The following is a 16,303-nucleotide window of genomic DNA, read 5'->3' on the forward strand; positions in this document are numbered from 1 at the left end:
GGGACAACAGTTGTGCACAGCCAATCTAAGGTATGATCTTAGAGAAGCTTTCAGTTTACCAAGCTATTAGTCACTTACTGAGGATCCATTACAGCAAGGAATCTCTGGTGAGGAATGAGGGACCTCTGCAGCAGGTGTGACCTTGAGAAGTGGCTCTACTTAAGGGGAGGTCCTGCCGTGCAGCCATCTGCTGTGCAGAAAGGCCTAAAGAGCGCTCTCTCAGCCTGCTCATTGTCTGTGAGGTAAGATGGTGGACATATTCGGGGGAGGTGGGTGGTGGTGGTGGTACGTGCTATGTTGGCCCTTAGCCTCTGAGCAAGACGTCTGCCTGTCTGTCTGTTTCTCCAGCACCCAGCTGGAGCTGACACCGTGGTCGCTGTCTGCCTGAGCAAAGCCTCGGATGCAATGGCCAGCGTTTAAGCAAGGCAGAAGGCAAGAAATGTGGGTGGGGAGCACACCTCCACACAGACAGGTAAATTTACAACAAAAAAGAGTCAGCATTATGTGGTTCTTCAAGAAAACACAAAAACAAGGTTTATTAAATAATTGGGTTTTATGCCTGCACTTCTTTAATAATGATTTCATTATATATCACTAAGTCTTCTAACAAATATCAAACAAACATAGAACATTATCTGTGAACTTCTGGATAGGCATAACTTAAGCTACTGGACACTAATTAAACATTCTCAAGATTATTATTATTTTTTTTTAATTTATTTTTATTTTTGACCTTGTAAAACATGGATACTGGTTGAGAAGCCCATAAATTCATGAGCTCCACCTAAGAAAATGTGTGGTAGGATACTTTTTGTTATCCAGTGTGACTGCTGAACATACCACCTGTGAAGGTGAGATTTTCCTTTTTTCCTCTGCCTTGTGCAGAATGTAAAACAGGGCTAGAATTTGTTGCTGGTTCCACTTTTCCTTACTAAGGCTTCTCAAACCACGTTTCAGATTGGGATTTCTTCTGAGTCACTAAGAGATATTTGAACACTTAATGTCTCTTCTAGTCAGCCTGTAAAGTCCTTAGGGAAGAGGCTGTATCTTGTCAATGAGTGAAAAGAGCCAAACATACTAACCCTACTAAGTAACTAGTGATGGCACTTTTCCTTGCCTGTCACTTTCCATAGCAATATCTTGTCATTCACTGTTCCTTTCTTGGGCCAGAAGAAGAAAGTCATCTTAATTAGGAAAGTGAACCAGCAGTATCTAGAAGGTGGTTAATGTGAGGACTAGATTAAAATTGTTATTTCATGCAGACTGTCCCAAGCTGATGGTTGAAGTCTCTTATTTTTACTAAGAGATCAGTTGATTGGTTTATTATAGTTCAGTACAACACCACTAAAGTCAATGGGATTACTGTAATTTAATTCAGAGGGACAGGAATTGAACAATGTGAGAGAGAAAAGAGTTGTCATGCCTTTTACGCCATTCTTTTCCCAGCTCCCAAAGAAAATTTCCTTTTTTTTTTTTTTTTTTTTCCTTCTATAACTGGGAATGAAGGCAGATGCTATAAGTCTGATGTTTCTACATATTGTGAGGTTTTAAAAAGAAAAGTGACACAATGAGCCACAGGTAGTTCACAGCTCAAAACAGATATCTGGAGATGTAATACACTCAAAGTATGCACTTGCTGCAGCTCGAAAACTTATATCCAGCCCTGCTGCCATCTCCTCTCAACATGTATGTATGTGTATAGACACACAATTAGTGGTGCACTTGAAATACCCCATATTATAATTATACCATGAAATTCCTCTTGTCTCAGTAGCTACAACAAAGGAAGGAAGCTGCTGAGCAGTACCCAGACTAGTATTTGGAAAGAATGAGAGTGAATGCAAAAAATGGCATTTGCTCTATTCTGATTTCAAATGGTAAGTAAAGTAGGCTGTGCCATCTGCTCAACAATTTGCCTCCACACTGTCTCGTCTGCCACTTGTTTAACATGTAATGTTATATGTTACTCTGACAGGAGTGTAACATTAACAGGCCCTAACAGGGTATGCCTCTCAATGGGATGACAGCTGATGTCGACTCTGCCTCTGAAAAACTGCCAGTTTCATTTCTATCCTCCAGACTCATTTCTCAAGATTATTAATGATAGTTTGAGACTGGGTTTGCAGCACACTGAGTTTAGCTTCTGACAATTACTCCCCATCCTTTCCAGAAGGGAGGCCTGTGGGTGTTATGACAATATCATTTTATTCTTTTAGTTCACATCTTTTTTTTCCTCTCTGTTTTTATTACACACACTCTGTCATCCTCCCTACCCTTTATGAAACCTCAAGCCTCAAGCTCCAGTGCTCAACCACTGCCTTCCTGCCCCAGCAACCTCTCCTCCCCTTCCCCCCCCCCCCCCCCAGGCATTGAGTATGAGGAGAAATCACTGTGTTTTGAGGCATCAGGTGGCTCCTCCAAGTTACGCCTGCTGTTAACCCAGAACATGAAATTGGAGCCTGCGGCCACATCATACAGTACTATGGACACTTCAAATATTTTAAACAGAAAACTACCTGTTATCACTAGCTATTTGCTAGAACTGTCGTGGCTGCTAGTTTTAATCTCACTTTTGTATACTCTTACCTGATCAGGGTCTTGCATTTAAGAAAATTTGACAGTTCTTTCACCTGTGGAACCAGGAAACTTTCCAAATAACAGTAACTTGTGACAGCTTTGTAGATCCAGCGGCATGTAGGATGTTTCAAGCTTTCTCTCTCTGAGAATCAGATCCTGCTAAAACAGTGTATATATAGTATATAGTGTATATATAGTAGTATACAATATAATAGTTGGAACAAACTATGGGAAAAACTTCCTTAAAAAAATAAATAAATAAATGCAATAGGTTACTGAAACAAAAGTAGCCCTAGCATTGGTAAGGCTTATGAGCTCCAGCATGGCAATGTATTAATGTGTCTTTATGGCTTCCAGGCCAGAGCTGGCTTCTATTCAAGCAGCTCAGTGTGCAAGCAGATCAAACGCATGACTGCCTGCAACCATCTGCGCAGACAAAGCCTCGGCTGCTTTCTCTTACTCATCTTGCTTAGACTGGTTTTGATGCTCCCCAGTGAAAACATACTAAAGCCATTAAAAGTATTTATGTATGCTCTCCTAAGGCCCCAAAAGCTAAGTGCTGGTGGTAAGCAGGCCTTCCATTTCTTTCATTGTCACAAAGGCTCTAAGCTGAATGCTTACCAGGCCATAAACTGAATACTAATTTGAGTACCTAGCATACAAAACAAAACAACAACAACAAAAAAACGCCTGATTGATGGAGATTCAATATTAGTTTTACTAATGACCATCTTGTGTTACTGAATTTCACTTACAAATGGGACTGACTTAATATTTTAAATCAAATCATATTATGTTTACTAATACTAAGCATGCATCATCTTCTCTGAACTATACACTAGCAAAAGCATATCAAAATTGTCCTTGGCTTTCTACACTATCTTTTCAGTGAACAGAGTCAAGATCCAGGTCAAAGCAAACTGTATTTGCAGGTTTTCAGATATCTATGAACATATAAAATGTTCACATAAATCTCTTGATAAAAATCATGGCACATAGCTTTGCTCTTCCGGCACAAGAGAGCACTTGAAAGTAAGGATAAATCTTGCAGGACAATAGATACCACTTTTCTGCAGGCCAGTCTGAAGTTCTTAAAAAGTCTTCCTTATAAACTAAGGTCTAGAGCCCTAACAGTCTTCCACTCCAAATGCAAGATGCTTTTTCATATCTTTCTGTGCTAAAGACATACAGCATAAGCACACAATAGGATATCTTTGTTAATAAAAAAACCTATTAGAGCTATAACTATAAAGCAGACTAACTATAAATTTAAGCTATTCACATGCATTAGTACACTCTTCTCCCCTGGGAAGAAAAATAAAAAATAATAAAAATAAATAATAAAATAAAAATAAAAATAAAAATAAAAATAAAAATAAAAATAAAAAAGAACCACAGGTCAGCTTTTCATCCTGCGGTTTATGAACTACTGGAACAAACAGATGCCATAGTGAACAAAGTCATATGAAAATTCATATATAACAGAGTAGAATTGCCAATCCACAAGGCCAGATGTAATAACCATATTAAATAGCAAGGGTGTATGCTCCTCCTGGGTCTATACTTTTTCACCTCCCAAGCAGTTGTAGAACATAAGGAGATCCCCATTTGTTATGATTTGAAATTGTTTGGGATACATTAAGATGAAAGATACAGTGTCCAGATACTACATTACTGGGTGGCCAGTTCCCAGTTCACTGCTTTTGACATTTTGTTCCTTGATGTCAGCTTCAAAATACTATTTCATTTATTGGAAGATTTCTGTTGTAGTCCTTTACACTGATCTCATGACCTCCCTTGATCTCCAGGAATCCCATATTGCAATAGGAAGTGGGTAGCACTGAGCAAGCGAATACTGCACAGCACTTTGAACATATCACTATCAATCAGTAAACTTCACAGGGACTCTCTCTTTCCAAGAAGAAATAAGGCAGAGGGTCTTCTCAGTTGTGGTTTCTAAACACTGTGTGGATCTTTAATGCAAAAATAGGGTGCTGACCTCATTACCCTTTAAAATTTCTAGCCAGATAATTGCATCTTCCTGACCTACATTCCTCTGGCAGTTGCAATTAGTTTTAGCAGTGTTTCTCACTGGCTGCTCTTGAGAGTTTGCTCTGTAGTGTTAAATATTGCTTTGTTTTGCTTCAAAGGCATTTCCGTCATGGGAAAATTATTGTTCTATGTCCCTTCTCTGTGCTGCAGGAGTGATGGGACATTAAAATATTCTGATAGCCTCAGGAAAAGTTATTAAGGAATACACTAGCATTAATGAAATAGTGAGTGATGTTTTAATTCTCTCTTTACGTCAGAGCTCCTAATGTGACACTGAAATCTCTGGAAGACACACTGCAGGAGAGGACTGCCAGGATTTTCCAAATTGTCATACAAAGAATGGAATTTTTAGAAATACCAAGTATAATACACAACAATTTAACATACTGGAATTTTCCTTCACTGCAGGAAATTTAGGCCCAAAATACCTGATGTCATATACCCCCAACCTAAGTGCCCAGACTGAAAGTCTCCGAAAAAAATTGCTTGCACAGATGAGCCTCTTTACATTAGAAAAACAGTTCTGTGAGCTGCAAAACTAATGAGGCCTGGTTTCCTATGGATTGCATCTAATGGCTGGATTCCCTGATGCCTAAAAAGGTCCAGGCTCCTATTTTCCCACGTTGTTCTCACTCTCCAGTATGGATTTCCTTTCAGCATTTCCCTCCTGAAAGCACTGTGGGAGGGCAGGTATGGGGGAAAGAACAATAGCAGAGTCGTCTTCCTGCTCTCAGCTGACCATTTTCAGGCTAATGACAAGACAGTTAAATGCATGTCGCTCTGGGTAGAATTTGGCCAGAAAATTCACAGCTTGGTTGGAGTGAGACTGACGGACAGAGAGACATCATGTAAGCCTCTTTTCACTGAAAGAGAATGCAGTGTCACCCACATATTTCCAGTGAATTCTTTCCAAAATCAGCTAGTTTCAGATGTTCTTCCTCAACTGCTGTCTTCCTTAAATGTTTCCTTAACTTTTGTCTTAGACTGCTATTCAACATCTTACTGATCAGTAATCAGCATGTGGTTCAGGTGTGCACAAGAAAACATCCACTTGAATATATAAAGATGTTTGATTATGTGAAACTATTAAGGAGACACGAAAACATTTGTTAAACTGCATGCATGAGAGTTGACAAAGCTCTACCCAGCTTGAGAGAAACCAGTTTGTTTTCTGCATTTTTTTGGGGAGGGATGGGGGGATCTGCTTTGTTGTTGCCACTGATGCTGTTAGATATATATGTTTATAAATCAGGTATTTTTCTTCTCTCTCTTTCTGCCATTTTAAATCTGCCAGCAATTGATAGTCTTTGTTTAGAGCAAATTCACTTGTTCTGTGGACATGAAATTCTTTCAACTTTGTCTACCACTTTAAAAACAAGGTAACAACAATGAAATATGTAATCAAACTGCTAAATGTGGAAGCTATAAGGCAAATTAACCAAACAAATAAAATAAAATCTACTCCATAAAAATCATGATTAAGATTAATAGAAGGTTCCAAAGTTATAGTAGGAGTAAATCGTATTCTCAAATGTTTGAAATCAATTAACTTTAATTAAATGGAACAACATAATGATTAATAATCCTGGTACTTTGAGGTAATATGAAGAACATAAACTTTCTAGAGAAACCTATTTATTAAACAATTTTAAATTAGGAATATTTTCAAAGAGTACTATCTTAGAAATGTGTTGCCTCTCAACAAACTGAATAATTCAGTCAAAGTCAAGAGCACTTGGAAAAAAAATCAAGTTAGAACAGTTTAATAATATGCTACACAGAAAGCATGACAAAATTTCTAAGTAATCTTAGAGGGTACATAAAACACTAAAAATTGAGCATCAATATATTTGAAAACAAACAAACAAAACACAAAAACCTAGGCAATTTTGTACAATTTGGATCAATATTTTTATCCAGATTGTTCAGCTCTTTGGAAAATAAGACCAATCTGTATTAGAAAACATGGAGATGTTGCATGTTTTGTCAGAGAGGCAGCAGTGCTTCACTTCAGATGTCTTACTGCTGAAAATGTCCTGCTTGACGTCCTCCAAAGTGGAGATGGAAGCAAGGCAATTGAGTGTCAGTGATAGAGCTATCACTGAGATACACCAACAGTGGAAGCAGAAAAAGTTTCATTCTCTTTTCAGAAGCAAAGTTAATGAAATAGAGATTAAATGTCAAAACAGGACTCATAATGTGAATAGATTATGTGGAAAAGTACAAACAACTTAAGAAATGAATACAGTTGAATGCTACTCCTATGAGCAGTGTGTTGGTACGCTTGTTTGCAGCGAGTTGAAATCAGGTGCTGTTGTGCTTCACAAGAAGAGTAGATCTGGGGATGAAATCAGATCTGCTCTCACTGAGTACTTTCCCCTAAGGTTAATTTTGACATACTTGCCTCTTATAAAGCTCCAGCTCCAAACACATTTACCTAACACCAAAGGTGGTGAGCAATTTAGATCTGAATGTCTGGCTCTAGCCAAACCTGCCTTGAGCCCAACTGCAAGGAAAACAGGAACCCTCTCTTGCAACCTGCGAGTATTACAAGTTGCAATGGCTAGAAAAATTAGTATCTCCAGCGCACTGCAAGAAGGTAATTAAAACTGTTATTTTCCTTTTTCATCTCCATGCAGGAATTATGAACCAAAGAAATAAAATACCTCATTAGCAACTACAGAATCAAACACAGAGTTGGTGACTACTCAAAGAAACTGGCATCTGTTTGTCATCACTGCTCTGTCTGTAGTGAACAACAGATGCCAGTAACTTTGTTGTGTGTGAAGGTCCCATTTGGAAAGAAGATCACAGACTGCTTACTAATACTTTTTCTTTAACATGTTTACTTTTTCAAGATTGCTGTAACTAAACAATAATAATTATTATTGCTCATTATAATTCCTTTTTCTTTTTTCTTTTCCTTTTTCTTTTTCTCTTTTTTATTTTATTTTATTTTATTTTATTTTATTTTATTTTATTTTATTTTATTTTATTTATTTCATTTCATTTTTTTTAAATGTGGAATGGATAGCATGGTAAATAACAAGAAAACCTCAGGGTCTCAGGGCTGGATTTTGGTTTTACGTATGCTTATACAACTCCACTTTGGTGGAATTTCTTTGGAATTATAGCAATGTGTCTGAGATTATAGTGAGAACCTATGGTTTTTCCAGTTATGAAAACATAATATGTGGGTATTTTAATTGAATGCATTGAGTGTAGGTGTTATTCTTTCCTGTAACAGGTAGATAACTTTCAAAAAAACTTGCACATCTAATCCATATTATGGCACTAGCTTGAAAAATAGATATAGTAGAATGGTCATTTTTTTAACGTTTCTTTAATATGTTCTCATGTGACATTGTTTGTCCTGTTCCTCCTACTAATGATGAACTGAATTATGCATGACTAGCACTTCTCCGACCAGGTTCAAATGATCTTTGTATTCCAGTCAGTGACCTGCTAGCCTTGTGCTTTTCCCAGCCTAACTCCTGTATTTCTTGAGATTAGCCCTTCCAATTTTTCGTTGAAAAGACAAACACCATCAATGTGTAATATTAAAACTGAAGATTAGATGAGATTAAAACATTTCATTTTATATTTTTCAAAAAAAAAACAAAACCAAAAGCTACCTAACAAACAATACAAATCACGTTTCACTCATTCCTCAACTGAATCTCTCTACTGAGTTGAAAATGGTTTGTTTTGCCCTAGTCTGTAAAAATGGAATCTGCCAGTCAAATGGTTAGTATTGTAGCAAAAAGGGCTTAGCATACAATCCTGTGTCAAGAGCAGGGAGATGAGGTGGTTAGAAAAAACAGCGTGGGAGATGATGCCTTTAGAAAAATCAGGAGACTGCAAGAACTCTCAGCTACGGCATGGGTGGTAGAGCCAATCACCAAAGAAAAGAAATCAGGATAGAAAAGATATCCATTACTGAAGGTCTTTTTGTGTTTTCTTTGATATATATATTTAATTTAATATTTAATATTTAATATTTAATTTAAAAGTTAATATGCAAGCCACAAAAGGATTAGAGCTTCAGAGGAAAAAGTTGTTCATCAAGTTTGTGACAGACAAAACTAATTACAAACATACAAGAGCTGTTATAAGTAGACTTTACAAAAGGAAAAATAATAGCAAAGAAGATTAAATGTCCATAATACCTTCATTCTTATGAAATAGAACAATTCTTTGGTCTATACCAAATAAAATCTGTCTTTTTTAATGTTAACTGAAGATAACAGAAATCCCCATAATTTCAAGAGGTTTGGGATTTTTTGGGGATGATGGTTGTATTTTTATTTTTCTTCACTTTTTGTGTTTAAAATACACAGAATAAACTGAGAAGTTTCAGAAATAAACTTATCAGAAATTACAGTTTTACTTACGCTTTGCTGAAGCACAAATAAATTTTAGGTTGAGGTTCCTTCCCTCCCTCCCACCCACTTTGATTACTTGGCCTATCAATCACAGTTATGTTCCTGCTACAATAATTACAGTTTTTAATCAATTTTCAAATTGATTAATTTGGTCCACAAAATTCAAATTGATTGATTGGTCCACATTGCTCAGTGGACCATGAAGTTGAAGTCAACTATAAGAGAGGTCATACTGAAAATAACCAGAAATAATGCTTTTTTTGTAGATTGGGAGGAGGGGTTATACATAGAAAAGACAGAGAGATTGCCTCCTTATCAGGCTTTAACTTTTATTTGGTACAATGCATATAATTATAATTGAACGTTTGACAAACTAAAACGTGATTTAATTCTCAGCTGAATGTTGCCATTATAACAAAAGTTCTCCAGGCACTTGGAGGGGATATATCTCCAAATAAATTGTATTTTCCTCAACACACACAGACACAATCCTTTTGCATAGAGTTCCTGTTATAATTTGATAATGTGACCTTGCACTGTAAAACAACAACTCACTGTGTTAGCAACCTGCACTTGCTCTGCACCAGCACCGATGCTTTAAAGCAACTTCTCTATCTTGATGCTTTTAACATGGCTTCTCATTGCCTGAGTGAGGGAGTGGGCTTTAACAAAAAAATAGAGTGTACTCAAGTTGTTTCTGTACACAGTATGTCTAAGAACAATTTTTATATTGCTTGGAGATCATAAAAATCATCAGAGGAACCACCATATAAATGTGAAGTCTTTGTGCCAGTTACCGAGTCACTCAAGTCAATGACAAAACTTTTCAACTTCAAGTGGGACAGGATTTCTTCTGTGAAAGCAGAGTAGGAAAAAAGTGGGGGCACATTGTCAGAAAAGCTTCAGAAACTGTAAGGCAACAAGATCTGTTGGTTGGGAACAGGCACAAACAGGAGGACCCTTGAGAAGTTTCCTATTTGAAATAGCATGATCATGTATTTTTTTCCAGGTTTGTCACATAGAGTGCTATGTCTTGTTCTGTTTGGGTTTTGTTAGTAATCAAAACTCCTCTCTTTGAATGAGTCTGATTTATTGTCCACTGATTTTCAAAGTACCACCAAGACAGAAGCAGCTGGCAGAGGAAATTACTGCCAGAAAAGTATCAACATATTAAAGCATTTATTTAAAAGACATTACTATCTGGACTTCTTCCATCATTTCATTATTTCAAACACAGGATGTACTATATCTAATATGGAAGAATTAAGCTAATTATTCTTGCCATTGAACTTTGCAGCGAGTGAGACAGTAGTGTATAAATAAATAAATAAATAAACAAAAATGTGAATTGAGGAGTCTCATAGGGCTTAGTTATACATGCAGAGTTATTGTCCCCCTTGTAACAGGCCTGCTCTACATGTTCATAATAATCACTTATACTTAATTTAACAGATGGTTGGAACTTGTACAATTCCTCTTAAGAGGTATGGTTGTATCACTTCCACTGTTGAATTAAAAGTAGAAATCCAACACTGAGTGATGCTGCTTACCCACTGTATGTCCATCTATCATTTCTACAGCTTTCTCAGTCTCTCTGATCAGAACTGCATGAGGCAGTTTTACATTTTAAGTATTACTGACTTTTTTTTCCCATTTAAGAGGCAAAAAGGGAGGTGCATGTTAGAAATCTATTAACCTTACAAATAAGTAATTTGTTTAAAAGTTAGATTGGCATACCCTGTTATTCTTACTTATAGTTCCCTGAATGAGGCAGAAAAACTAATTACTTTTATTTATACAGTCCCATTAGAGTACAAAGCACTTCACAGCCAAAAAGGAGAAACAAATCACTGCTCTCAGGACAGTGCTGTCTGCGATGAATATAGCAGGGCAAGCAGGGACAATAGCCAAAGGCACAAGTGAGGTTATGGGAAGACGAAGGTTAGAGAAGTTTGGGAGATGATCTCTTCATCTTGTCACTTCCAGAGATTCTAAGGAGGAAACAGCCAAGACGGATGTGACAATTTGGGATTTGCCAAAACATGGCGTGCCACCCCAACAAAAAATGCTGAGACCAAACATCCCTCAGTATTTTTGCAACAAGAAGTAAAAATGGAACAAGTAATCAGTTACAGAACAGCTTTCCACATTGTCTGTCTGGCTTTTTCTCTTTTTCCTACAGTAGTAAACTTTTTTTCCTAGGAATGGTATTAAAAAATAAAAATAATAATAAAAAATATACTGTATTAAAGGGCTGCTCTTTCTTTTGTTTTTAAATGCCTGCAGTTTCTGCAGTTTATGTTGAACTTCAGTTTTAAAAGCCCACATTTTTCCATCTCAAGGCACTTTTCCTAGTTGAATCAATGTGTTATCAAAACCTGAGTTAAAATGACTTCTGTTTTCATACTAAATTTCACAGATATGCTTTTAGAAATATGGTCTTTCTTTTTCCCCCCATAGGGCTGGGACAAAAACAGAGATTTTCTTCCCCTCCTCCCCTCTGTTTGTTTTTTTTTTTTTCTTTTCCGGGGGGGGGAAAGGGAGGCATGAAACAATGCCAAGAAACATATCATCATACCCTCTAGTGAACAAAGACACTTGGTTAAGGTATCTGTTTGATCTACTGCATGCCTTTGCAAGGTAGTAATAAGTTAAAAAAAAAAAAAAAAAAAAAAAAAAAAGATGGCCTTTAAATTTGCACATTTCGTTTATAAATGCTTTTGAAATATTTTGGTATGGTTTAGTATTTGCATGTTGTGTCTGTCAGGCCTAATGAAGTCATAGGGATTCCACCTCTGCAAAGCAAAAAATTCCCATAATCAAAATGGGTGGTCCTTTTCATACTACATTTTTAAAAAATAAGTTAGATGAAATCCATGCATGGTTGCCAATTTGAATTTTTCTCTCTCTCCTGCCTCACTGACTGGTCACCAGGGAACCATCAAGGTCCAGCCTGTTTCTCCCAGCTCAGCTTCTCCCTATGGTCAATTAACATTCATCCAGCTTCTAAAGGTACTTAGAGTAGAAATCACTCTTTCACAATCCCTATGAACCCTTTCCAGAGTTATTTCCCCCACTCCTCAGTGAAAGGAAGAAAAATGCATTATTTCAGAGAGAGAAGACCAGAATGCCTATTCTTTTTAAATGTTTCCTTCCAAACTGTCACACTTCACTACTGAGCAAGACAATTTATTTTATTTTATTTTATTTTATTTTATTTTATTTTATTTTATTTTATTTTATTTTATTTTATTTTATTTTATTTTTTATTTTATTTACTTGTACTCTTACACAAATGAATAAACTAAGGCTTTACCTAACAAAGATTTCATGAAAGATCTGTAAAGCTGCTTTGACAGCATTGTACAAGTTTTTTGTTGAAATATCATAGATTTTATTCCTCCTGCTTTTAAATGAAAATATTTAAGCAGGTTGTGGCATACTGGCCATAGTCTGTTCTAAGCATATTTTGCCTATAAAAGATCACATTGCCACATATGTGCAACAGCCAAGGCAATCAGAGAGTCCAGGCCTACCAGCCATTTGAAGGTTATTCAAACATCTCACAGGCCAGAAAGCCTTCACTGCAATCATTCAAATGATGGAGAAAAAAAAAAAAATACAAAGAAGTGATTCCTGACAGTACTCCTTTTTGAGATGTGGTGTACTGTGGGTGTTCCCAGGTGCGACCTTCATAAGCCTTACTTTCAGAAATGTACTTGACCTTCATTCTCAGATGTGTTCACCTGGTTTCAGGATTAGCAAAATTATGGTAAACATCATCATATGCTGCAGTTGGCATAAGCGTATTGTGAAGATCCTGTTTCATAATGCTGTGCTGCTTCCAGGAAAACATGCATTATATGCAGCCACAGTTTCATCTGGATTTGCCTGGGCCCAGGAGCATGCTTCAATTTTCTTTGGATCACTATGTGCCTTGTACAGTTAATTGTGTGTTTATATGGAAACAATGGTTACAAAAAAAAAGTAACTAAATAACTAAATACAACCACAAGCCTTCTTGCTTGTCCTTATTATTTTTACCTAAGAATAAAAGAAATATAAAAAAGATTACCATGATACCTTTTATTAGTCATTTCTCAAATAAGTTTGATAAAGTATTTCAAATATACATGTAACTCAATTTAGAGGCAGCTGATTAAAAATGCACAGTAATTGAAATTATTACATAAAATAAAGTAAGTAAACAGAAAAAAAAAAAAAAAAGATAACTTTAATGTTAAATCATTATTACACCGGTGAATATAAAAACTATTTGAGTAAGCTGTCTGTAAATCTAAACATTAATGATTACATTTGCAGATGCTACAGTTCATTCTTTTTTCAAAATTACCATTTATTGAGTTAAACAAAATTCACTCTTATATCGCCACCTCTAATTGACATTTATATATTGTATATATTACTACTGAGAGGCCACAGATATGTTGTTCAGTACGTGTCTTATTTCACATGCTTGATGCCCTCTTCTTCCCATGCCAAATAAAGCAATGTTTTCATAACCATCAAAACAAACCTTACAATAAATGGCTTACTAAAATTGGTTGGGTAAATATGCGCAGCACTGATGGGGAAGATTATCAGAACATTTGCTATGGAACATACATGTGTACATATGTGCAAAAGCAAAAAGTATCTTTACCATGACAAAGTGACAAACCAGTTGATGTGATATCGAGTTATTATTAGAATGTTGACGTCAATTGTAAATCTAACTTTACAATTAAATGGAATGAAAAGTGGAATAAAAACTTGCAAACAGCACTTGCAAAAAACTTTGAATAGATTATACCATTTTTTAACTTTTCAGGTATGTAGTTTTTTTTTGTTGTTGTTGTTGTTATTTAACAATTGATTTTTGAAACTCAGCAAGAAAACAGTAGTTTATTAGTCATAACTTTGCAGACAGAAAAATTTAGCCCATCTGAAGAATTTGCATCTTTGAACCACCTATAATTCTTTAAAAATGACAGGCAGCAAAGGTGGAAGAGTAATTTGGGTGAAGAAGGTACTCTCTTACTAGACAAACTGATAGAATAAATAAAAAAAAAAGGTGGACAAGCTTTTTTTTTCAAGTCCCAAATATTTCTGTCAAGGTTTAAAACTCTTATTAGTGAAAGACTTAGAAAGATATAAAACTCATTTTGCTTTTTAGCAAGAACTGTAAACTATGGACCATTTACATCTAGACTAACTTCTATGGCTATAAGGCACAAAACATGTAGAAGCTCAATTCACACCCAGAACCGTTCTCTGCCAGCTTCAGGAAAAGTAGTTCCTCTTTTAGTTTCTCAACCATTTACAAAACTAACAAAGGAGAAGAGAGAGGGAGAAAAAATATTTTGTGCAACAAGAATAATTGTCTGCATCTACTGTTTTGATGATAACAATAACCAGGAGACTTATTCCATAAAACAAACAAACACACACAAAAAGAGAAAACACAGGTCTAGTTATATAGCTAAAACATATAAATGTTTTATATGTTGACACATATAAACTTCACAGAGGAACTACATTGTAGAGGAGGAAGAAATAGCAATTAATAGATTATTTTTATGACAGACACTAGCTTTGCTCTTTCAGTGAGTTTCAAGACACGAGTGTCATTTGTAAAGTTCTCTGTTGTTATTGTTTGTATATCTAAGCAAAATAATAATAAACCAATTCTTAAAGACTTTCTTCCATTAAGGAGCAGCAAAGGGGAAAAAAATCTATGAAATGGTGGTTGAGAAGAAAGAAAAGATCCAACCCTGCAGAAGGAATACGACATTTTCTCTAACATCCTATATATTTATGTTGTCATATAAAAATATTCACTGCCACAAGAAGAACAATGCAGGATTCCAGAAACTGTGGGTGTGCAAAAGTGATTCTTTGTTTTAATGATTGGCTTTGCATATTGGATGGAAACCAGAAGAGGGAATTTATTTAATGTAGGGAACAATACTCTCTACTACACACTCATGTGCTGTAGAGAAACTTGTTTGTGGTTGCAACAAACATGTCAAAATAATGCATAAATCTGTTCTAAGTAAAATTAGTTTCTCATTGTAATAAAGAAATATATTGAGTAAACAGGAACATCTGTTTTCAAGAAAATTAGAGACAAGATAAAATATATTTCTCCAGAAAAGGACAAAAAATGCTTTGCTTATAGGAACAAAGCCTCCCAAATACTCTCTACTTTCTCGCATTTCCTGGTGCACCAAAACACTGTACTATTGGTTGGAAATCTGTTCAGCAAGGTTAAATAACTTCTGAAATCAAACCTGAACTCAAGATCATCCATCAAAGCCAAATTCTGTTTCTGTTTATCTTGAAATAGTCGTATCTGTGGCATAAACTACTCAAATCCTGCAGGAATACTGCTTCAGAGTTTCAGAAAAGCAAAAATATCAGTCTAAAAATAGAATGTCAGCAGCTAAGGGAGTGGTGATGCAAAGAAACATAGGATTATGCTCAAGTTCTATCAACTAAAAAAAAACCTGTTCTCACTGTAAATAGTGTACACACCTGCTTCTTCAAAAAGAAATCTTAAGGAAATCTTAAATCTTTTTTAAATATAAATGTGCTCAAATGCACACTGACAGAAATTAGTATAAACAACAAAAATAATCTTCAAACCTTGCACAAATAGCTGCAAGCTCAATAATTTAAGTATGTTGCTGAAACATGATTCAAAATAAATGAGTATTTAGCAAGCATGAGAGATTTAATCTGATTTACCTTATACCTTTCTAGAAGGTCCACTCTGATGTTTCTGCCCTTATGAAATGCTTCCTCATATGCAACCTCCAAAGCTGTCTGAGTCTACAACAGTGATACTATCAAACAGCCAGTGCACCATGACAGGGTTAATTTGATAAGAAAAGAAACAGAAGGGAAAGGGAGGAACAACAATTTGAACTTTGAACAAATATGAATCAATAAAGGTTTTCTAACCAAGTGGCATATCTTCAAGTGTGCATTCCGTCTTTCATGTTGAATATGTGTTGGTATGTCCTCAAGTCTGTTGCATCTTCTTCTTTCTGAGGTCAGTATTTCTGGTTGGTAATGTTTGGTTTTGACTTATTATTAATTTTCCCCCCACTGATGCATACCCTTTCCTTTAGTTTATCCTGTTATACATTGATCTAGAGGCTCTCTCTTTGTTGTTGGAATAAAATCTGTCCTCTAAAATTCTTACCGATTTCCATATAAATGTTTGCATCACCTCCCTGACACTTCCTACCCCACCCCTGTACATAACATGTTATATATTCTGT

General features: G+C 35.8%; 1 long non-coding RNA gene across 1 annotated transcript; it reads left to right on the forward strand.

Moving 5' to 3' along the window:
* The first annotated feature begins 14 nt into the window (after positions 1 to 14).
* On the forward strand, positions 15 to 15,310 carry LOC140002421 (uncharacterized). Its single transcript, XR_011808896.1, has 3 exons — positions 15 to 242; positions 349 to 472; positions 14,728 to 15,310. It is a non-coding gene; the product is annotated as an uncharacterized lncRNA (long non-coding RNA).
* The last annotated feature ends 993 nt before the right edge of the window (positions 15,311 to 16,303 follow it).

This window comes from Anas platyrhynchos, chromosome 1, assembly GCF_047663525.1.
Source record: "Anas platyrhynchos isolate ZD024472 breed Pekin duck chromosome 1, IASCAAS_PekinDuck_T2T, whole genome shotgun sequence".
Taxonomy (NCBI): domain Eukaryota; kingdom Metazoa; phylum Chordata; class Aves; order Anseriformes; family Anatidae; genus Anas; species Anas platyrhynchos.